Raw genomic sequence first — 24,859 nt, forward strand, 5'->3', positions numbered from 1 at the left:
TAACATACACCGGGGAAAATCTCCAGCTAGGGGACTTATTGTAGGATTACCTGCGATTAGTCTACTTCCGTTTACGGTCTCATATGGAGAACTGTTTAAACAAGATAACGTATCAGTTGAACCACAGCCAATAATAATTCAATGTCTTTTATTTTAATGTGAGTTGCAGGATCTGGGGGGCAGCAGTATTAGATCCAGCAGCAGTATTAGATGCCCACCGTGATAATACCAAGGTGAAAAGCTTTTTTAGTTGTAGATGTTGATAGTCCAAAGTTCTCCAATGAGGTAGATGGTCGGTCTATCTCATTAATTCCCTGATACAGCGATGTCCCTAAATCCCAAGATGGATGTTTATGCACCACCCGGCGTGGCTTTAAATTATCGCCAGCCGGGGGCTGTGTCTTGGGTCTATTTGTTTGTAGTGTATTTTTTTGGCTGCAGAAACATCATTTCGTTTGTACCTCAAGGGGTCCAAATGACAAATAAATTGAAACTTGAATCTTGATATGAGACTGGCTATTGATTATGCTGGTGGCCTTGCCAAGACTGCCTGGTGTAGATGGAGTCAATGGAAAGATGGAGCTGTTCCCAAATCAAGCTGTGATGCTGCAGCCCGATAAAATATTTTCTACAGCATTGTAGAAGTTGGTGAGAGTTGTCCAGGACATGCTGAACCTCCTAAGCCTTTGAAGGAAGTAGAGGCGTTGGTGTGCTTTCTTAGCCGTTGCATTGATGTGGCTGGTCCAGGACAAATTGCTGGTGATATTTACTCCTAAGGACTTGAAACTTTCGACCATCTCTACTTCGGCGCCATCAATGTGTACCAGGGTGTGTGTACTTTTTCACTTCATGAAGTAAATCACGATCACCTTTGTCTTGCTGACATTGAGGATTTTTTTGCTGTTTTGGCACCAGGTTATGAGGTTCTTAATCTCCTTCATGTACTCCCTCTCATCATTTGAAACCTGACCCGCTATGGTGATGTGGTCTGTGAACTTGTAAATTGAGTTGGCTTGGTATTTGGCTGCACAGTCATGAGTGTATAAGGAGTATAGTACAGGGATGAGTACATATCCTTGTGGGGAACCAGTGTTGAAAATTATCATGGAGGATCATTTATCACCTATCCTCACTGATTGTGGTCTGTTGGTAAGGAAGTCGAGGATCCAGTTGCAGAAGGTGTGGTGACTCTAAGTTCCACAAGTTTGGAGATGAGCTTGGATGGGATAATGGTATTGATAGCAGAGGTGTAGTCTATGGTCTGACCTCTCAGAGTTGGGAGGTCAGACCACAATGAGTTCTGTGCCTGTTTTCATGGTCACTGTTGCAGAGGTAAGACCAGCCTTCCTGAGTGTGAACCTGCGGAAAGCAACAGGCCTGGATGGGGTCCATGGCCGCATCCTTTTAAGCCCCTGTCCCACTTAGGAAACCTGACCAGAAACCTCTGGTGACCTTGCGCCCCACCCAAGGTTTCCATGAGTCGCCAGAGGTTTTGGTCACTCGCCTGGAAAGCCTCGACTGAAGCGTGAGCTGCATCTACTGACCAAAGATCCTACAGGGTCTTTGCTACCGACCGCACACACACGCACACACACGCACACACATCGTGAAGGTGGGGGCCAGGGACAGGGGAGGAGCATTGTCTGCGCGATGAAGAGGAAGGTAAACGGCTGCCACAGAGCACGGTAAGTCCTTTAGAGAGTGCGGGAGGGAGGGAGGGAGAGAAGGGGAAAGAAGGGGAGAGAAGGACAGAGAAGGGGAGAGGGAAGGGGAGAGAAGGGGAGAGAAGGAGAGAGAAGGGGGAGAGAAGGGGGGGGAGAATGGGAGAGAAGAGGGGAGGGGGGGGGGGGAGAAGGAGTGGAGACATTTTTAAGAAGCGGGCATTTTACCTTCCGGTGGATCTTCTAGGTCCTGAAAAACAAAGATCCTATGTGCAGCCAAATAGCAATCCAGATATAGTAGGAAACACAGACAAAACTGCATGTGGAAATTAATAATTGATTACCAAATTGGCAGATCCTATAGGATCCTCCAATGAGCCAATCAAAATGGCCGGTCAGCGAAGGAGATGGCCTTCGACTGCCTGTAAGTAAATAGCAACCCCACTCCTCTGGCTTCGACCAAACGGCAACCTATTTTTAGTTGAGGACGGTTTTGATTTTGTTGAAATAATCGCAGGAACACAGAAGATGCCTCGACTACACGGAAACCACTTTCGACCATTAGGGAGAGTGACCAAAACCTCCGGGAACATCACGGAAACCTTGGGTGGGGCGCAAGGTCACCAGAGGTTTCCGTTCAGGTTTTCTAAGTGGGACAGGGGCATTAGGACCTGCACAGATTAGTGGGTGTTCCCGGACATCTTTAACCTCTCCTTACTCCCCACCTGCTTCATGAAGACCACTATCATCTCGGTGCCAAAGAAAAGTAAGATCTCATGCCTTAATGCCGACCATCCAGGGATCTTGATATCCACCATCATGAACTGCTTTGAATGCCTGGTTACGACACACATTATCTCAAGACTACCAAGCAGCCTTGATCCATTGCAGTTTACCTCTCACCACAACAGGTCTACCACTGATGCATCTCCCTGGCCCTACACTCATCCTTGGAACACCTGGATAAGAAGGTCACCTCCATCAGACCCCTATTTATCGGCTATAGCTCTGCTTTCAATACTATTAGCCCACCTAAGCTCAACTCCAAATTCGTGGAACTTGAATCCTCTGCAACTGGATCTTTGACCCACAGACCACAATCAGTGAGGATAAATGACAAATTATCCTCTACGATAATTCATAAAAACTGGTGCCCCACAAGGATGCATTCACAGCCCACTACTATACTCTGTTTACACTCACGACTGTGCAGCCAAGTAGCAATCCAGACACAGACAAAACTGCATGTGGAAATTAATAATTGATTACCAAATTGGCAGATTGTAGCCGTGCTGCAGCATACTGTCAGTGACTGAAATATATATCACAGAGTGACAATGGCTTTGGTGTCTGCCTTAAAAGTGGCCACAGATGCAAAGTACCCACATGCCCTTTTGAGACTGTAAAATGATAGTCGTCGATCTGTACAGCAGAGAAATGAGCCCTTGGTCTGACTCACTACCAAACATACAATCTAGCATTTGGAAACTGGTGAGATGGATGAGGATAGATTTGCCACCTGCTGTGAAGCTGCGTGCATCCGCAGCCAGGTGGGAATGGGGAATCTCCACACGCGTTTCTCCCCACCTTAGCTGCAACAATTGTGGGCTAGGCCAAACTGAGCAGGCTGGGATCAACAACCAGACTCACTCACTCACTCACTCACTGTCAGAGGTCGGATGCTGGCCCTTCTCTCCGGACCTGCTTTCTCTCCCAACACAACTGTTTCTTTTCTTTTCCGAGTTACGAGCAGTTCTGGTCGCCACCACGGCAGGAAGGATGAGCAGTATTAGAGAGAGCGCAGAAGAGATTCACCAGGATGTTGCAAGAAATGGAGTCGGTAGTTAAAAGGAGAGATTGAATAGGCTAGGATAGACACAAAATGCTGGAATAGCTCAGCGGAGCGGATCAAGCAGCATCGCTGGAGAAAAATAATGGATGACGTTTTTGGTTGAAACCCATCTTCAGACCTTCTTCAGGTCTGAAGAAGGTTTTTGACCCAAAACGTCATTTATTCCTTTTTTCCAGTGATGCTGCCTGACCCGCTGAGTTACTCCAGCATTTTATGTCGATCTTCGGTGTAAACCAGCATCTACTGTTCCTTCCTACACATCGAATAGGCTAGGTTTGTTCTCACTGGAGTCTAGGATGTACAGGGGTGACCTTATAGAAGTCTATACAATTATAAGGGGTCTCGATAGGATGGACAGCCACAGTATTTTTCTTTGCATAGTGAACCTTACTAGTTGTTGGATTTCAACCCATTTCTCAGAGCCGAGAACTAAAAACTGGTAATTAAAAACAGAAAAGGAAAGGTAATTTACCCCAAAAATTAACTCCTTCTCAGTACAGATACAGCTGCACCTGCTGAGTATTTTCAGCATTACCTCATTATATTTCAAATTTCAGTCTTTTGCAGTTATTTTGTTTTTAATAAAAAATGTGGCCTGCAATTTTTTTCTTCAGTGATTTTGAGTTATTATTTTATTAACCTATTCATATTTATTTGTTTTACAACCTGGGCCCATGCAGGTTATAAACCTTATGCCAACCTGCAGAACAATCATAGAAAATAGAAACATAGAAAATAGATGCAGGAGTAGGCCATTCGGCCCTTCGAGTCTGCACCACATTCTCCTGTAATCTATGCTCTCCCATTCCCATTTACGATTCCCTGATTCTCCTACCATACAGGTGCTCGAGGAGTAGCAGATAGTTGCTGATTTGCATACCAGTTGTTGCACAGATTCAGATTCAACTTTATTGTCATTGTGCAGTGTACAGTACAGAGACAACGAAATACAGTTAGCATTTCCCTAGAATAGCGACATAGAATTTGAGCAATAAATAAATCTATTTACGTGCATCCAGTTATAGTTTTTTTTTCCTGGTGGGAGGAGTGTCCGAGGGGGGGGGGTGATTGGCAGTCACCGAGGTACAGTGTTGAGTAGTGTAACAGCCGCAGGGAAGAAGCTGTTCCTGGACCTGCTGGTCCGGCAACGGAGAGACCTGTAGCGCCTCCCGGATGGTAGGAGGGTAAACAGTCTGTGGTTGGGGTGAGAACAGTCCTTGGCGATGCTGAGCGCCCTTCGCATACAACGCTTGCTTTGGACAGACTCAATGGAGGGGAGTGAGGAACCGGTGATGCGTTGGGGAATTTTCACCACCCTCTGCAGTGCTTTCCGGTCGGAGACAGAGCAGTTGCCATACCATACTGTGATACAGTTGGTAAGGATGCTGTCGATGGTGCAGCGGTAGAAGTTCACCAGAATCTGAGGAGACAGATGGACCTTCTTTAGTCTCCTCAGGAAGAAGAGACGCTGGTGAGCCTTCTTGACCAGAGTTGAGGTATTGTGGGTCCAAGAGAGGTCATCGGAGATGTTGACCCCCAGGAACCTGAAGCTAGAAACACGTTCCACCTCCGTCCCGTTAATGTGGATGGGGGGGTGCGTGCCACACTGGAATTACAGGAAATTGGTGCTTCGGGGGAAATTAAAACCACAGGGAAAAACACGCAAACCTCCACACTGGTTACGAAAAAGTGCTGGTTCTGTCCATAAATTCTAAACCAAACAAGCACAAATGTAATGGGAATCTGACAGGATCATCTTCAACTGAAAAAAAACTAAACTAGTAGAATTTAGCATGTGATTGCATGTCATGCTAAACCACCTTGATCTGATGATGACATATTGGTGATTAATTATCTGGTCAAGCTAAAATTGAAGTTCTTGAATTGTAGTTGAAGTTCTTGAATGTTATTTTGATGAAAGAATGAAAATCAATGACTGATATGTTAATAAAAATAAAACATCTTGCTTATGCCGATAAATGTGAAAGACATTTGAGTGCCTATTCAGAAATATTTCTTCCAGATATTTCAATACCATTTCAGTTGATCATTTTCATGTAAGGACTAATTTGTACAAAGATTAAACAGAACATATCACATTGAAACTGAAAATTGTTTATAATTTAAAAAGTGCTGTGCTGAAAGCATATAAATGGGTGGTTTTTGCTTTTGTCTTTTTATGCTATAATTGTTAACAATACACATTGAACCAAGGATAAAAACCTTAACTCCCAATAATGATAGCTTGGGAAAAGTTTTATGCTTTGAACACCATTAAATCTTTGTCAGTGAAGGTGGATTAGAGATAAGTACGTGATTATAGGATTATAATGTAGGAAATACTGGAATTATTATTTGATAGCATTTTCAAGGCTGGGACAGTTATTTTCAGTGTCGCGAGTGGCGTCAGGTTACATTAACGTTCAACAAAGCACATTAATGATGAACGGAGCTTTCTGCTACAAGCTTATAAACACAAATGCATGAACAAAGCTGCATTCTGACAGTGCCAATTAGAACAATTAGGATAACACCTTTGAATGCATTTAGGAATATGAAACACTGATATTAACATGGCCCTGGATAGCCCTGTCAGAGAATAGACTCATCGCATCATTTCAGGGTCACTGTTCATGTTCTAAATGAACACAAGTTTTTCTTTCATACTGCTTCTCCTAAAAAAATGGGAGCAAGGAACAGAATCTGTTTCATGAGGAATGTTAAAAATAAAAAAAGGGGCAAATAATAGACTCTCACCACGTCTGGACACAATTTGAGGAATTTGCTATTTGCTCTTACAATCGGAGACATGGAATAAATCTAAACCAGTTCCAATTTAGTGAATAAAAATAGTAAGATTAAACGAGAACTTACCAGTTTGAAGTTTGATCGTTATTTTATGAGGAGTAACGTTGAGGGAATACGTGAAGAACCCCGCCAGGACGCATGCGTGTCATTCTTCAAAGCAGCGGTGTGAAATCACAGATAACTGTAATGACTAAACATAGTAAGATTAGAGAAGAGATACCAGTTGAGTATATGATCAAGGGTGTGAGCGGAGGGCACGTATTCCCTCAACGTTACTCCTCATAAAATAACGATCAAACTTCAAACTGGTAAGTTCTTGTTTAATCTTACTATTTTACTTCGGAGTCACGTGAGTGACTACGTGAAGATTTTAAAACTCTGTGATTTCATGCCGTGGAAAACGAGTCCATGCATCACATCTGCCTTGATTATGGGGAGAATAGTGTTAACATCATTAGACATCAATACGATATTGAAAACAACGATAAATTTATTAACACCAAATCATAGCCCCTATTTGTGGGGTAAAATCATATTACAGAACTTAAAATTGTTTCTGCAAATGTTCCAGGTTCAATGACTGGTTTATTATAAAATTGTTGGAAAGTTCTCTCCGTTGACTATCCTGCTGTCTTGAGGATTTGGTCCATTGGAACATCCAACTTCATAGCTGCCGATGTAGCTGCAGCCCTGGTGGAGTAAGATTTTAAAATGTTAGTGTCTACTCCAGCCTTTATTAGGACCTGTCATAGCCATCTCGAGATGGTCTGGACTGTCACTTTTTTGTGTGGCTGTTTGTAGCTGATTAAAAGCGCCATTTCTTTGCCTCTGATGATCTTTGTATACTTCATATATAATAGTAAGTGTGTTACAATACAGAGACGACCATCTGTCCAGTAGGCCCTGAATTCTGTTTTTAGGCCTGCTGACCCCTGTCTGTTCTGTTTGACTATTTCATAGATGTGAAAAGTCAAATTCACAGATGAAATAGTCATGTTGTCCAGCCTTAGTTTCTGTAGCGACTGGATCCTTTGTGCCGTGACCAAGGCCATCAGCATGACTGTTTTCATTGTCAGTTTCTGTAGGGACAGAGCTGTAGGTGGAGACCAGTTTCTTAACATGGTCAGTACAATGCTCACATCCCATATTTGGGTGTACCTGGTTCTTGGGGGATTAGCATTAAAAATGCTGCTCTGTTCCTTGCCACAGGTATGTTGACAGAGCACTTCTGGCGCAGTTGATGGCACTATAACTGAGCCCCTCATCATAATGGAGGCTTGCCAGGAATTCCAGAACAGACGGGATGTTGATTGATCTGTGGATGAGGTTATTGTTGTGACAGTACTTTTCCCATTTCTTGATGTACACCAAGTACTGTTTTTTGGTGGACTGTCTGTGGGCCGATGCAATCATATCCACTGTTCGGTCCGTCAGTCCCAGGTGTAGTAGAGGTGCTTTCAAACTCTACAAATTAATAGGTTTGTATAATTATGACATGGGTGACTTTCCCTTGTTACGGGATGAACCAGTAAATTAGGTCTATGATGGATGGTGATGCATGGTTCTAATACCATGTCTAGTATCACCGGGAACCATGGTTGAGTAGGCCAATCGGGTACTATCAAAATACCAGACGCAGAGTCTTGCTGTATTTTCCTTAATACCCGACTGATGAGGCAGAAAGGAGGGAATGCATAAATAAACAATTTCCCCCAATGCAGCGAAAATGCATCCGTTGCCGCTGCCCCAGGGTCGTGTTCCCATGAAACATAATTCGATAACTGGTGATTGAGCCTGGATGCGAAAAGATCGATATCTGGTGTTCCATACCATGCTGTAATTTCAGCAAATACATTTTTATCCAACATCCACAATACCTTTTTCCACAACTGTGGTTGATCTTTTAAGTACTTCTTGGCAAACTGTAACCTGGTCAACCTTATTTTACGGCTAACCAGTGATTTGCATCTTGCAGTGTAGCCTCTGTATTTCTGTTCATGGAGTCTTCTGCAGACAAGGGTCATTGACAAATCGACACTTGACTCCTGAAGTGTTTTTTCTGATCTGGGGTGTTTGGGGATTTTTCTTAATCATATACTCCTCAAGCACCTCATTTACTCCATGCTGCCTATAATTATTGTAGATCTCCCTCTTTTTCCGAACCAAGTGTCCAATTTCCCTAGAAAACCATGGCTCTTTACAATTTTTCTGAACCATGTATTAATTTGCCCACCACTGACGTCAAACTAACAGGTCTATAATTGCTAGGTTTACTCTTAGACCCCTTTTTAAACAATGGAACAACATGCGCAGTACGCCAATCCTCCGGCACTATTCCCGTTTCTAATGACATTTGAAATATTTCTGCCATAGCCCCTGCTATTTCTACACTAACTTCCCTCAATGTCCTAGGGAATATCCTGTCCGGACCTGGAGACTTATCCACTTTTATATTTCTCAAAAGTGTCAGTACTTCCTCTTCTTTGATCCTCATAGTTTCCATAGCTACTCTACTTGTTTCCCTTACCTCACATAATTTAATATCCTTCTCCTTGGTGAATACCGAAGAAAAGAAACTGTTCAATATCTCCCCCATCTCTTTTGGCTCTGCAGATAGTTGTCCACTCTGACTCTCTAATGGACCAATTTTATCCCTCGTTATCCTTTTGCTATTAATATAGCGGTAGAAACCCTTCGGATTTACTTTTACCTTACTTGCCAAAGCAACCTCATATCTTCTTTTAGCTTTTCTAATTTATTTCTTAAGATTCTTTTTACATTCTTTATACTCCTCAAGCACCTCATTTACTTCATGCTGCCTATAATTATTGTAAATCTCTCTCTTTTTCTGAACGAAGTGTCCAATTTCCCTAGAAAACCATGGCTCTTTACAATTTTTCTGAACCATGTATTAATTTGCCCACCACTGACGTCAAACTAACAGGTCTATAATTGCTAGGTTTACTCTTAGACCCCTTTTTAAACAATGGAACAACATGCGCAGTACGCCAATCCTCCGGCACTATTCCCGTTTCTAATGACATTTGAAATATTTCTGCCATAGCCCCTGCTATTTCTACACTAACTTCCCTCAATGTCCTAGGGAATATCCTGTCCGGACCTGGAGACTTATCCACTTTTATATTTCTCAAAAGTGTCAGTACTTCCTCTTCTTTGATCCTCATAGTTTCCATAGCTACTCTACTTGTTTCCCTTACCTCACATAATTCAATATCCTTCTCCTTGGTGAATACCGAAGAAAAGAAACTGTTCAATATCTTCCCCATCTCTTTTGGCTCTGCAGATAGTTGTCCACTCTGACTCTCTAATGGACCAATTTTATCCCTCGTTATCCTTTTGCTATTAATATAGCGGTAGAAACCCTTCGGATTTACTTTTACCTTACTTGCCAAAGCAACCTCATATCTTCTTTTAGCTTTTCTAATTTATTTCTTAAGATTCTTTTTACATTCTTTATACTCCTCAAGCACCTCATTTACTCCATGCTGCCTATAATTATTGTAGATCTCCCTCTTTTTCCGAACCAAGTGTCCAATTTCCCTTGAAAACCATGGCTCTTTACAATTTTTACGATTTCCTTTCAACCGAACAGGGACATAAAGATTCTGTACCCTTAAAATTTCACCTTTAAATGTACTCCATTTCTCTTCCACATCTTTCCCATAAAACAAACTGTCCCAATTTACTCCTTTTAAATCCTTTCGCATCTCCTCAAAGTTAGCCTTTCTCCAATCAAAAATCTCAACCCTAGGTCCAGTTTTGTCCCTCTCCATAATTATATTGAAACTAATGGTATTGTGATCACTGGACCCGAACTGTTCCCCAACGCATACCTCTGCCACCTGACCCATCTCATTTCCTAACAGGAGGTCCAGTACCGCCCCATCTCTAGTAGGTACTTCTATGTATTGCTGCAAAAAACTATCCTGCACGCATTTTACAAACTCCAACCCATCCAGCCCATTTACAGAATGTGTTTCCCAGTCTATGTGTGGAAAATTGAAATCTCCCACAATCACTACCTTGTGCTTACTACTAATATCTGCAATCTCCTTACATATTTGCTCTTCCAATTCTCGCTCCCCATTTGGCGGTCTATAATACACCCCTATAAGTGTTGCTACCCCTTTCCCATTTCTCAGTTCCTAGCCTCCCTAGACGAGCCCTCTAATCTATCCTGCCAAAGCACTGCTGTAATATCTTCCCTGATAAGCAATGCAACACCTCCACCTCTTGCCCCTCCAATTCTATCACACCTGAAGCAACGAAATCCTGGAATATTTAGTTTCCAATCACAGCCCTCCTGCAACCATGTTTCACTGATCGCCACAACATCATACTTCCAGGTGTCAATCCAGGCTCTAAGTTCATCCACTTTTCTTACAATGCTCCTAGCATTAAAATATACACATTCCAGTTTATTCTGTATCCTGAGAAAGATCCAAAATCCTCAATTAGGTTTAATGTTTGATATGCTAATTTGGGGTTTTGTGATGTACAATAGTACATTGTCTGCATATAAAGATATTTTATTATTTGAATATTTTGTATTATATCCGTGGATGTTCGGATGTGTTCTGAATATTTCAGCTAAAGGTTCAATTACAAGAGCAAACAGCGGTGATAGTGAGCATCCTTGTCTATTGCCCCTTGATAATTGGAATTTCGTAGATAATATATTATTAGTTAATATTCTAGCCATAGGTTTATTATATAATAATTTTATCCATAAAATGAAATTCTCTCCCATTTGAAATTTTTGCAATACTTTAACCAGGTTGTCCCATTCCACTTGATCGAATGCTTTTTCTGCGTCCAATTAAATAATTGATAAGTCTTGTTCTTCAGTTTTATGTGAGTGCATTATATTGAGCAGACGTCTCAGATTATTAGATGATTGTCTCTTAAGTATGAACCCCGTTTGATCCGCATTTATTAATTTACTAACGTATTTACTTAGTCTTCTAGCTAGTGTTTTCGCTAGTATTTTTTGATCTGTATTTAACAATGCAATAGCTCTGTATGATCCGGGTTCTTCTATATCTTTATCTTTTTTAAGTATTAATGTAATTGTTGATTCTGCTAGTGTTTTAGGTAAGATTTGTTCCTTAAAAGCATATGTATACATTTTCTGTAAACGTGGTGTAATTATGTTGTAAAAACTTGCTGTTCCCGGCTTTTAAATTCTGCCGCTAAGGGGAACGTTGTTCCCCCTGCTGTGACTCGTTGCAATGCGTGTAGCGATATGACACGCATGCATCCTGGCGGGGTTCTTCACGTAGTCACTCACGATACTCCGAAGTAAAATGGCAGTCCCGAGCCATAAACTAAGTTTCGTATTCTGACAAATATTGTATTCCAAGCAATTATTGCCAATTGCTTCGTTATGCCACTGACATCAAGAATATCTGTGATGATAATTTCTAGATTCAGAACATAGAACATACAAGTGCCCTCCATAATGTTTGGAACAAAGACCTATCATTTATTTATTTGCTTCTGTACTCCATAATTTGAGATTTGTAATAGAAAAAATCACTTTGTCAGATTTTAATAAAGGTCATTTTTATACATTTTGGTTTCACCATGTAGAAATTACAGCAGTGTTTAAATATAGTCCCCCCTTTTCAGGGCATCATAATGTTTGGGACACAGCAATGTCATGTAAATGATAGTAGTTATGTTTAGTATTTTGTTGCATATCCTTTGCATGCAATGACTGCTTGAAGTCTGCGATTAATGGACATTACCAGTTGCTGGGTGTCTTCTCTGGTGATGCTCTGCCAGGCCTGTAGTGCAGCCATCTTTAGCTTATGCTTGTTTTGGGGGCTAGTCCCCTTCAGGTTTCTCTTCAGAATATAAAAGGCATGCTCAATTGGGTTCAGATCGGTTGAATGTCTTGGCCACTCAAGAATTGACCATTTTTTAGCTTTGCAAAACTCCTTTGTTGCTTTAGCAATATGTTTGGAATCATTGTCTTGCTGTAGAATGAACTGCATTTGTTTGAACTTGAGCGGATAGGATGTGTCTATACACTTCAGAATTCATTATGCTACTACCATCGGCAGTTGTATCATCAATGACGATAAGGGAGCCAGAACCTTCAGCAGCCATACATGCCCAGGCCATAGCATCCCCACACCGTGTTTCACATATGAGGTGCTATGCTTTGGATATTGAGCAGTTTCTTCTCTCCTCCATACTTTGCTCTTGCCATCACTCTGATATAAGTTAATCTTCATCTCATCTGTCCACAATACCTTTTTCCACAACTGTGGTTGATCTTTTAAGTACTTCTTGGCAAACTGTAACCTGGTCAACCTTATTTTACGGCTAACCAGTGATTTGCATCTTGCAGTGCAGCCTCTGTATTTCTGTTCATGGAGTCTTCTGCAGACAAGGGTCATTGACAAATCGACACTTGACTCCTGGAGTGTTTTTCTGATCTGGGGTGTTTGGGGATTTTTCTTAATCATAGAAAGAATTCTTCTGTCATCAGCTGTGGAGGTCTTCCTTGGCTTGCCAGTCCCTTTGTGATTAGTAAGCTCACCAGTGCTCTCTTTCTTCTAAATGATGTTCCAAACAGTTGATGTTGTTAAGCCTAAGGTCTGGCTGATGTCTCTAACAGTTTCATTCTTGTTTCTCTGTCTCATAATTGCTTCTTTGACTTTCATCGGCACAACTTTGGTCCTCATGTTGATGAACAGCAATAAAAGTTTCCAAAAGTGATGGAATGACTGGAGGAAAGACTAGGCACTGAGGGCTCTCTTATACCTGTATTAAGGAGGCATTCAAACACACCTGAGCATTTGCAAACACCTGTGAAACCATGTGTCCCAAACATTATGGTGCCCTGAAATGGGGTCTATGTATAAACACAGCTGTAATTTCTACACGGTGAAACCATAATAATGTATAAAAATACCTTTTAATAAAATCTGACAATGTGCACTTTAACAACACGTGATATTTTTTATTACAATTTCAAATTGTGGAGTACAGAGGCAAATAAATAAACGATAGGTCTTTGTCCCAAACATTGTGGATGGCAATGTACAGCGCTGGAACGGGCCCTTCAGCCCATGATGTTTGATATGGTGTCTAGCTGAACTGATCTTAATTTCCTGCACATGATCCATATTCCTCTATTCCCTGCACTTCTATGTGCCTATCTATAAGCCTCTTAAACACCAGTGTCGATCTGCCTCCACCACTACACCAGGCAATGTGTTCCAGGCCCCCACCACTCTCTGTGAAAACATTTGCCCCACACATCTCCATTAAACGTTCCCATTCTCATCTTATAGCTATGCGCTTGATGAAATTATTTCAAGGTCACTGTTCATATTCTGAATGAACACAAGTTTGATTTCATATTGCTTCTTCTAAAAATATTGCAGAAGTAGCAGCTATGTTTCACGAGGATTAAGTTGAAATATCCTTGAGTTGATCCTGATGAATTGCAGGAAACACATTAAATTGCACAATGAGAATTTGCTTCCATTGAAACCTGAATAGAGTCGTGGAGTCATATAACATGGAAACAGATCACTTAGCCCATACCGAGACCAAAAGAGTCCCATTTTCCTGCATTTGGTCCAAATGCCTCTAAACCTTTCCTTTTGGTGTACCTATCCAAATACCTTATAAATTGTGTTAGGATACCTCCTTTGGCAGCTCGTTCCATATACCCACCCCGCTCAGTGAAAAAAATGCCCCTCAGTTATTAAATCAAGCCCTTCTCACCTTAAATCTATGTGCTCTGGTTCTTGATTCCCCCAAATCAAAGACTCTGTCCATTCACCCTATTCCCCTCATAATTTTATACATCTCTAAAAGATCACCCCTCAACTAGAATTCCAGCCTGCCCACCCTTTCTCTATATCTCACAGTATTAAGTCCCTGTGGATCCAACGTATCCAAATCTTGTTGGTCAGCCTGCTATGAGAGACTTTCTCAAATGCCTTCCTAAAATCCACATAGGCAACATCCACTGCCGTACCATGTGAAGTTGAATGGAAAACCTGTACGCGCAATTTTGTTTTTTAGCAAATTTAATTATCCAGTAATATTCACAGAGCACTTCACTTGAAGTAAATATGCTATTTAGGTTTGAGTAGCCTCATTTTTATTTAACAGAAATACTGGACAGCGATATTCACAAACTGGAGACACAAGAGACTGCAGATGCTGGAATCTCGAATGACAAGAAATCTGCTGGAGGAACTCAATGGGTCAGCTGGCATATGTGGAGTGAAATGGACAGTTGTCATCTCGGGTCAGGACCGCTCCTCACCTGGATCCAATCATCCCTTCCAGGTCTTATCTCGCCCCTTCTCCTCACATTTTTATACCGGCTATCTCCTCTCAAATCTTTCAGTCCAGATTAAGGGACCCGACCCAAAGCATATATTGTCCATTTCCCTTCACAAATGCTGCCTGACCAACTGAGTTCCTCCAGCTTGCTTGATATTCACAAACTGGTTTCTTCTAGAGATCTGCTTATTAATCAAATTGGACAAGATGACAATATGGTTTCAATGAACATGAAAACTGGCTTTATTGATACCTGGCAGCTAATTCCTAGTGGCCATTCCATGCCAAGTCACTGTTAAATATCCATACATTGTTGGTTTTGTAGACAAGCTCAGTCTTATCTATTTATGAGTTTTTACTTGATTCTGCATTATATACTGTTTTTATCCTTTTTGGAACAAAAGTAAGAACGAATGTGATATGGACATCAGTCCTTTCAACTGAAATAAGCAATGTCCCACAAAGTTAATTAAACTGTACTGCTGAGCCACAGTGCCTTTGAACCAAAAGTGTCTGGCAGTAAGATTGTATTTCTGAGATCCATTAGAGAGAGCATTCTATATGCTGTGGGTGCCACTCCTTATGCCTGGCTGGTGCGTCAGCGACACACCTCATAACACACACCAGAAGAACTTGCCTGCAGGCACCCAACTGAAGTATTTGCAGTTGTTGTGTGATAAAAGTAGTATTAGTTCTTCAGTGTTTCATATGCTCTTGTCTAATAAGAGCAAACCACAGCTAAATTTGTCTGAATGCAGAAAATACTTTTAATTAACTCAAACTACTGAATAAGAATCAATTACTTGTGCAGATTGTGTCTCAAAAAAAAGATCTATTAATGATCTTCAGCTGTTGTGTAAAATTGCTTCTGTTATCTTCAATAATTAGATTATGCTGAATGAAATGGTGGATGGCGAGAGAGGGGCATTGATGTCTTCTTATGCGTGTACGGATATGGAGGAGGAGGGGCATGGTGCTCGTGTGTTTACAAAACATTAAGCTTGATCTGTTCATGTTTCCCAGGGTGGAAATGTCCAACACTAGAGGGCATATTAATAAGGTGAGAGGGGGAAAGTTTTATGGAGATATGCGGGGCAAGTTTTTACACACAGAATGGTGGGGGCCTGGATCAGATTGCCAGGTGTAGTGGTGGAGGCAGATACAATAGGCTTTTAGATAGGAACACGGAAGTGCAGAGAATAGAGGGATATGGATTGTGCAGGCAGATGAGAACGGTTTTATCTAGCATCAAGTTCAGCACAAACATTGTGGGTCTTAGCTCCTTTGCAGTGCTGTTCTATGTTCTATATTCCATGTCTCACAAATTTGATAGAATTTTTTGACAAAGAGGGCAGGATGGTGGACTTTGTCTACATGGACATTAGCAAAGCTTTTAACAAGGTCACACATTGTAGGTTGGTTCAGAAGGTTAGAACACGTGAGATCTAGTGTGAGCTAGCAATTGGATACAAGATTAGCTTGATGATAGGAGGCAGAGTGATATTGGAAAGTTGTTTTTAGATTTGAGGCCTCTGACCAGTGATGTGCTGTGGGAATTGGTGATGTTTGTTGTTTGTTGTTTGTCAGCCTGTTGTTTGTCATACATATTAATGATTTGGATGAGAATATAAATAGCATGGTTAGCAAGTTTGCAGACTACACTAAATTTGATAGCACAGTGGACAGTGAAGAAAGTTGCCTCAGGTTACATGCAGGCCATTTATCAACTGGGAAAGTGGGCGAATGAATGGAATTGAAGTCAGACAAGAGTAAAGTGATGCACATAATTCAGGACAGAACATAAACAGAGACTGTTGGGTCCCTGAGGAGCATTGTTGAACACAATAACCAAAGGATACAAGTACATGTGTAGGAAAGAACAGCAGATGCTGGTTTAAATCAAAGGTAGACTCAAAATGCCGGAGTAACAGCGGGACTGGCAGCATCTCTGGAGAGAAAGAATGGGTGACATTTCGGGTCGAGACCCTTCTTCAGTCTGAGTTCCCACTGAGTTAAGGGCCTGTCCCACTTGCCGATTTTCATTGACTGATGTATCAGGCCACCGAAAAAATTTGCGGCGTGACGTGGCGGTAACGCGGCGTGACGCGGCATGATGACGTATGACGAGCGGTGTTTTTTCAAGTTTTCATTTTTTTTGTCGCCGCTGGATTTTGAAATGTTCAAAATCTTTTGGCGACACTGATATAATCTGGCAGTCGCCGAAAAAATCGCCAAGTGGGACAGGCCCTTTACTCCAGCATTTTGTGTCTGCATAAAGTACATACTGTAGTTCCTTGAAAGTAGGAATACAGATAGACAGAGTTGTGAGAAAAGTATTAAGGCACACTTCATCGGCCATGGCATTTAGTCCAAGAGTTGGGACATCATATTACAGTTGCACAAAAGGCTCCTCAGGCTGGACTTGGTGTATTGTGTGCACGCTGATGAAAGAATGTGGTTAAACTGTAGAATGGGATTAAGCTGTAGAGCAGAAAAGATTCACGTTGATGTTGCCAGGGATTGAGTTATAGAGATTGTATAGGTTGGGACCTTTTACCGTGGTGTCGGAGACAGAGGGATAAACTTACAGAGTTTCAAACAAATATGGGGAACACAGATGGGGCGCATACTCACAATTTTTCCCAGGATAGGGGAGTTTAAAACTAAATGGCATAGGTTTAAGGTGCGAGGCGGAAAATATTTAAATGTTGCTCTTGTGAGTCTGCACTGACATTGTGGTTGACTCTTGACTACCCTCTTGTAAGCCAATCAGTTCATAACTCTCTCACGAGAAATCAGAAGGGAAATACGTAGTGGTCTAGCCAGTGATATACCCATGCTGTAAGTGAACAAAATACATTTCAGTTGTCCAAAAAACATTCGCTGCTTCTCCAAATTTTCCTTGCCGCCCATGGGTGGTTAAAATGAATTGTGCACCTGCTGTGCCTTGTCCTGAATGTCATCTTTGTTTTGTTGGTTGGTAAGCAGCCTTGAGACAGATTCTATTGCAAACTTCCTTTGCCATAAGTGATGCAGAGCACACCAGCCTCCTGCTTTGCACCAGCAGCCTCCAAGATTGAGCAATCAGGCATTCCTTTGCTGTCATAGCCACCCAAATACGTAAGGGCCCTGCCAAGATTGCTATTTTCAACCAGTTTGGACAATGTTTCCTGTGCCTCGGAGGAATGGAAAATAACCGACAAATCAGATTTAAAAACACAAACAATGTTAACCTACTTGAGTATGTATTGCAGCCATGTCTTGTTCAAGCTTGAAAGCAAGATGCATGTCAAAACATGAAAATACTGCTGGGTCTGTTCAGCAAAATGCACACACACACACATACGTTTTCCAAACATTAGAACGTTCTCTCTTTGAACTTTATTTAGACAGACTTGGCCCAGTACACCTTCTATCTCCCGATCCCACCCACAACTTTAGATGGACAAAGAGGGTACTGTTGTTTTGATTCCAGTATCTGTCACTTCACCCAGATGCATTCCTCTAAATGTATTCTGCTAAGGCAATGTGCAGCCAGGACATTGTACAACACTTGGAAGTGTCATACCTATCCCAGTTGTTCATCCATACTTCCCAAATTGATTCACTGGACCCAGATTACCCTTCTTGTTTTATTTCATCTTCTCATCTCAACTAATGTGGATATTTGTACATTTCAAAAGCAAGCTAGATTTTGAAAACCGAGTAAGGGTATCAACAGGTATTTGAAACAAAGAGTAAATAATACATGAGCAGAGAGGTGGAGATGAAGTATGGCATCCCCTTAAATGTACATAATTAGTTTAGTTTAGTTTAGAGACACAGCATGGAAACAGGCCCGAATCCTTTCACCTGGCTGGTATCAGACTAGAGTTCGGGTAGAATCTGAATTCACTCCTGCCATTCAACAGGATAGCCTGGAATTAGTTGTGGCTGGACACACATAATAAGAAAGCTCACTTCGTTTTTCATATGTGATATTAACAGATCAAAGAAATGGCAGGATGTTTGATGCAAAACAACCTAGGGGTGATAATCCATGCCTCCCCTGAATGGAGTAACACAGATGGATAGAATGGTAAAGGAAGGATGTGGAGGCCATGGAGAGTGTGTTGAAGTGATTCACTAGGATGTTGCCTGGATTGGAGAGTATTAGCTACAAAGAGAAGATTGAACAAATTAGCTTGTTTTCTCTGGTGTACAAGAGGCTGAAGGGTGACCTTATGGAAGTTAATACAATTATATGAGGCTTAGTTAGAATTGATAGTCAGTCTATTTTCCATGAATGCAAATGTCAAATACTAGAAGGTATAGAGTCATGCCTTCATTGAATCATAGTCATAGTTTCCATGCAGCTCAGTCCTAAACGTCCACGACGACCATTACTACCATATATGCTAGTTGCATTTGCCCACGTTTGGACCATATCTCTCTAAATCTTTTTAGTAGAATCTTTCTAGTGGAATGGAAGGGTAAGCCCATCACACAGGTGATAGCCCATCATCTCACACATGTTTGTAGCATAGAAATTAGGTGAGGACATGATGCACCGCCTAGTTCAACATCCAACTCAGTATCCCATATGCACCCCCTGTACATCTGATCCATATAGCCAATGAAGTGGCCTCTATTCCCTGTGCACTTCACCATGTGTCTATCTCATAAAACTTTATCCTTAAGCTATTGTCCTGGGACTTCCCCTACATCAACAATCTTCCTGCATCTGGAATTTTGTGTTCCAGATCCCCCACTAAATAGACTGTGTAAAAAATCCAGTCCTGCACATCCTCATCCCAGGAATCACCTTCCGTCTCTGCTCACCTTATAGCAATATGTCCTTCACCCAGACAAAACTGTCCACCCTGTGGAAAACAGTCCTGATCCTATCTATTACCTTATTTATGCTCATTATTGTCTCATAATTTGTTCTATACTGTGTAAAAGTCTCCACTCAATCTCTGACGTTCCAGAGAAAACAATCCAAGTCTATCCGCCCTCTCCCTCTAGCTAAAATCCTTTAATTTAGGCAGCATTTAGGTAAATCTCCTCTGCACCCTATCCAAACCCTCCACATTCTTCCTGTAAAGGGACGAACAGAACTACTGCAATACTCCAAATACAGCCTAACCTAATGTGCATCACCTCATACTTACACAGAACCCTTCATCTGGCATTTCTCCGCCCATTTCTGCAGCTGATCTATATCCTGCTGTATCTTCTGACAGCTTTCCTCACTATCTGCAACTCTTGGTGTCATCACCAACCTACTCACCAGCCCATCTACATTTATATCCAGATCATTTATATATATATCACAAACACAGCACAGATCCCTGCAGAACTCTATTGGTCTTATACCTGCAGCCAGAATATCACAACCCTCAGTCTTCTATGAATGTCAGTTCTGAATCCATACAAGCAAGTCGTTGTGAATCCCGCACACCTTAATCTTCAGCTTTACATGACAAACCTTATCAAATGTCTCTTAAATGTTGTTATAGTACCTGTCTCAACTACCTCCTCTGACACCCTTGTTCCATACACCCACAACACTCCCCTCAAGTTTCTTACATCCTTCCCACCTCAAGCCCATGTCCTCTGGTTCGTGATTTAGTCTGGGTAAAAAGACTGCATTCACGCTATCTATTCCCCTCATGATTTTATACACCTGTATAAGTTTCCCCCTCAGCCTCCTGTGCTTCCAGGAACAAAGTCATAGCCTGCCCAATCTCTCCTTTTAGCTCAGGCCCTCAAGTACTGACACCATCCGTTCTAAATATTTTCTGCAGTTTACAACGTAAGGTGAGATTTAAGGTGGGAGGGGGATATCTTAGAGGAAATGTTCTGGGCGGTATTTTTAGCACGGAATTGTATGTGCCCAGAACACTCTGCCAGGGGAGGCGTGGAAACAGATATGATAGCAATATTTAAGAGACATTTAGACAGACGTATGAACAATAGGCACACGAAAATGTCAATTCACCTAATCCCATCTGCCATGTCTAGTCAGAACACATTCTTTGTTGGTAGCAGTGACAGGTTTGTGACAGGGATATTTATTGTTTCCCATTTAACTGCTTGCAATGGTCACCTGGGAATACAAGATAGGTCCAGGAACATGGGCTTCAGTAATTCAGGTCAGGGAGGAGCTGTGGTGGGGTTAGTGTGAGGTTGTGGGTTTGGGGAAGTCCGATGTTCAGCTGTGTCAGGGGTATGAGGTCCTGCTTAACTTACTGACCATCAGTCAAATTAAGTTGTAGGAAGGAACTGCACCGAAGAGACACTAAATGCTGGAGTAACTCAGTGGGACAGGCTGCATCTCTGACAGAAGGAATGGGGGATGTTTTGGGGTGAGAACCAGGGGATTTGGCCTGAAACTTCACCCATTCCTTCTGTCCTGTTTAGTCAAATGAAGTTACCTGGACCCAAGCCTGGTGACTGAGGATGGTTGAGGTTTGGAGGAGGCAGTAAGATTGATGGTGCCTGGAAGAACATGAAGTTGGTTTCAGCTAGTACCTACCAAAAGAGGACATTTCCATGAGTGAAGGCTACTTTGAGCATGACTTTTTAAAATGTATTAATGGGATTTGTTAACTGGCAATGATGGAATTTATAGTCCATCTGTAACAGAAGAGACATCAACGAGTCAATTGTGTTCTGGAATCACAGCCTGGTCATACTGGACGAGGATAGTAGTTTTCCTCTGACCCCTAACTTAGCCACTATGCCAAAGCATCAGCCTACTTTGCAATTCCTCAGAACCAGGTGTTGGTTCTGCACTAGCCTGATGACACCATGTGGTGCCTGGGAGGAGCACGCCTGCTCCTCGGTTCATAAGCATTCACATAGAGGTTGTGCTGTCAATCATACCTGGCCACCTTTGTGCCATCTGCAGCCTCCTCCCTTAGTGCCACCAGCGGTGAGGTGCAACCCAGCACTCACCCTCCATGGAGTAAAAGCAAACAAAGGCAAAAATAAATGTGACAAGTAAATATACAATTTTTCCGTGACTGTCTCCTCCCAGACCTGAGTCACCATGGTAAACATTATAGGTGACTCACTGAATCTCAATTTGAAGGACTTTAACCCCTAGTCTTTTGCAAGTTCACAAGTTAAAGGAGCAGAATTAGGCCATTTGGCCCATCAAGTCCACTCCGCCATTCAATCATGGCTGATCTCTGCCTCCTAATCCCATGTTCCTGCCTGCTCCCCCTAACTTTTTCCTGCTGAGAGCAATGATGGGATTGAGATTCGGCCACTTGGGGCTGTGATGCATCGCTCCTCAGTATAAACAGTCATTGTGTTTTTCGATTGGACTATGACCCCGTGTTTTTAGCAGAGACAACATGTAGGAATTCACTGACAGTTGAACCAAAATATCTGCTTCTCCGAGTGAAAAATCCTCAGGTATATCTTTATTGAAATTGTCAGGTCCAAACACCCAACTAGCAGAAAGAAAATGAGAGCAAAGAAAATGGCTAAATATTTGTGTCCAAACATTTTTAGCAATGCCTTTCGCAAGCTTTAACGATGTTTACAAATACACAGGACAAGATGTTAAAAGTCCAAAGTGCCAAATATCAATTTACTCCCAATGGTGATGGGAGCCTTCTGCACTCACCTATGCTTATCCGATGCTGAGAAAGGCTAGGCAGACACGTTATTGGGCTTATCAAGTGGGCACCTACTTTCATCGACATTTCACTGATTGAACCCACCGATGTCACAAGACCTTAGTGCCCTAAAATTGGCAACACACGGCACAGCATCATATAGTCATATAGCACAGAAATAATCCCTTTGTCCCAATCCGTTCAATGTTATTATTGTACCTGCCGCAACTACTTCCTCTGGCAGCTCATTCCAAATACCCACCGCCCTCTGTCAACGGCTCTGCCCTCGTCAACCTTCTTGCATTACCACTTCAAAAAACTCAATTAGGTTCGTGAGATGCGACTTATACAGGTACTGTAACATCTTTCTTTACCATGTATCTTTACACAGGTAGTAAAGATTTAGAGGTGTATGGGATAAACGCAGGCAAATTGGACTAGCTTAGATGGGGCTACTTGGTCGACACAGAAGAGTTAGACCAAAGGGGCTGTTTCCATGCTATATTACTAGGACTCTGACCTCCCATGGATAAAATCATCCCTAATCAACCCATGTTTTTCCAAATGCTTGTGTATCTTATACCTCCAATACATAGAAACATAGAAATTAGGTGCAGGAGTAGGCCATTCGGCCCTTCGAGCCTGCACCGCCATTCAATATGATCATGGCTGATCATCCAACTCAGTATCCTGTACCTGCCTTCTCTCCATACCCCCTGATCCCCTTAGCCACAAGGGCCACATCTAACTCCCTCTTAAATATATCTATGTTTCTATGTTTCTATGTTTCTACCCCTTACCATACCTCTGTCTCACCTGGAAGGGCAGCTAGGGTTCCTGAATGAAAGTGCAAGAGAAAGGGGGGGACACATGTTATATGTCTTGTTGTGTACATGGGCAGGGGTTAGGTGGAAGGGATGAGTTAACCAAGGTGTTACAGAGAGAGTGATCTTTATGGAAGGCATAAAAGAATGGGGATGGAAAGATGTGACTCCACCCATTATTTATTCCACCCAACTGCCAACCAGCTCTCTGCACATCTGTATCCACATCACTTTGGCCCACCCCCATCTCTCTTTTCCAGTTTTCACTGTCCATCAGCCTGAAGAAGGGTCATGACCCAAATATCGTCTATACATTTCCGCCACAGACGCAGCCTTTCCTACAGAGCTCTTCTAGCACTTTGCTTTTTGGTTAATATTCCAGCTGCTATAGTTTTTGTGTTGTTATTCACCAGTTTTCTGATACACTATGTGTCCAGCAAAGATTTAAATATCTCCTTAATTTTTGGTCCAGTATTTTTTGCCTTTGCCTCCTTTGGCAGTTTGATGTGGATTCTGGATTTATCATAAAATTCTCAGGAAAATTCAGATTATGTTACATGCGCACACGCACAATGACACAGAGGCAGTTTAATCTATTGGATATTTGTAGATGGTGCTTTGGAAATTACAAGACGGTTCGCTTTTCTGTCTTTCAGCCATTAATTAAGGATGTTGCAATGCATTTTACAGCCAAGATAGGATTTTTGATTTCGAGTCAACATTGTAATATTAAAAAAAGCCCATCTAAATCAGATGTGCGCAAAAAATGACCAGAATGTATGGTTTCATGTTAATGGTTCAGGGATAAATATTGACTAGGGTTCAAGGTGTAACACACTCTTCGCTTTAAAATAATGTCAGAGGATATTCCATGCCCACTTTAGAAAGAAGCCAAGGTTTTATTTTAATGTCCAAACTGGGAAACAGCACTTCCAACTTTGCAATATTAGGTCAGAAATTTTGTCTGCGGTCTGGCCCATGGATCCTTCCGGGCAAAAAAAAGGTGCTCGGTACTGTATGATTTTCACCTGCAAAAGTAGGTGGGGCTTTGAATATTGTGTAACAATCTGCTGCCATATGACTTTAGTTTTTCCCCTTATTTAAAGATGTAAACTTTATGGAAGGATGCTGCAACAGCCAGGTGGCTGGAATGTGTGGTGACAGGTTTTATCGATCTAAAGGTATCCAACATGTAACACTGAGAGGAAGAATTGAAAGGGTCTTACAAAATCCAGGTTTTGTTCTGAAGGCACTGAACGTTGAATGCTGTTCCTCCTGTCTCCCAACACAACTCTGGCATACAGTTGACACGATCCAAGCCTGCACCAACATAAGTTCCTTCCGTTCCTTTGTAGTCTCGGCTGGCCAGCGGTCCTTTTCTAAGCACTGTGGAGGAAGGAACTGCAGATGTTGGTTTAAACTGAAGATAGACACAAAATGTTGGAGTAAATCAGCGGGAGATTCAGCATCTCTGGATAGAAGGAATGGGTGACGTTGAAGGGTCTCGACCCGAAACATCACCCATTCCTTCTATCCAGAGATGCTGCCTGCCCCACTGTGTGAGCACAGGTCAGCTTTCCATGTTCCTGCACCAGCCAGTTGCAGCAGGGAACCTGTTCAATGCCTTCTGGTCCCAGCAACACGAAGGTCACCCTCCACAGAAACTGGCCTGACTGGCAGTTCAGATCACTGTCATTGCTCTGATTCTGACCTTGTAACACATTTCTCCCCTTGTGTTCTTTGGGTTCTGCTCCTAGACCTGTA

This window comes from Leucoraja erinacea, chromosome 5 (assembly GCF_028641065.1).
Source record: "Leucoraja erinacea ecotype New England chromosome 5, Leri_hhj_1, whole genome shotgun sequence".
NCBI classification, from domain to species: domain Eukaryota; kingdom Metazoa; phylum Chordata; class Chondrichthyes; order Rajiformes; family Rajidae; genus Leucoraja; species Leucoraja erinaceus.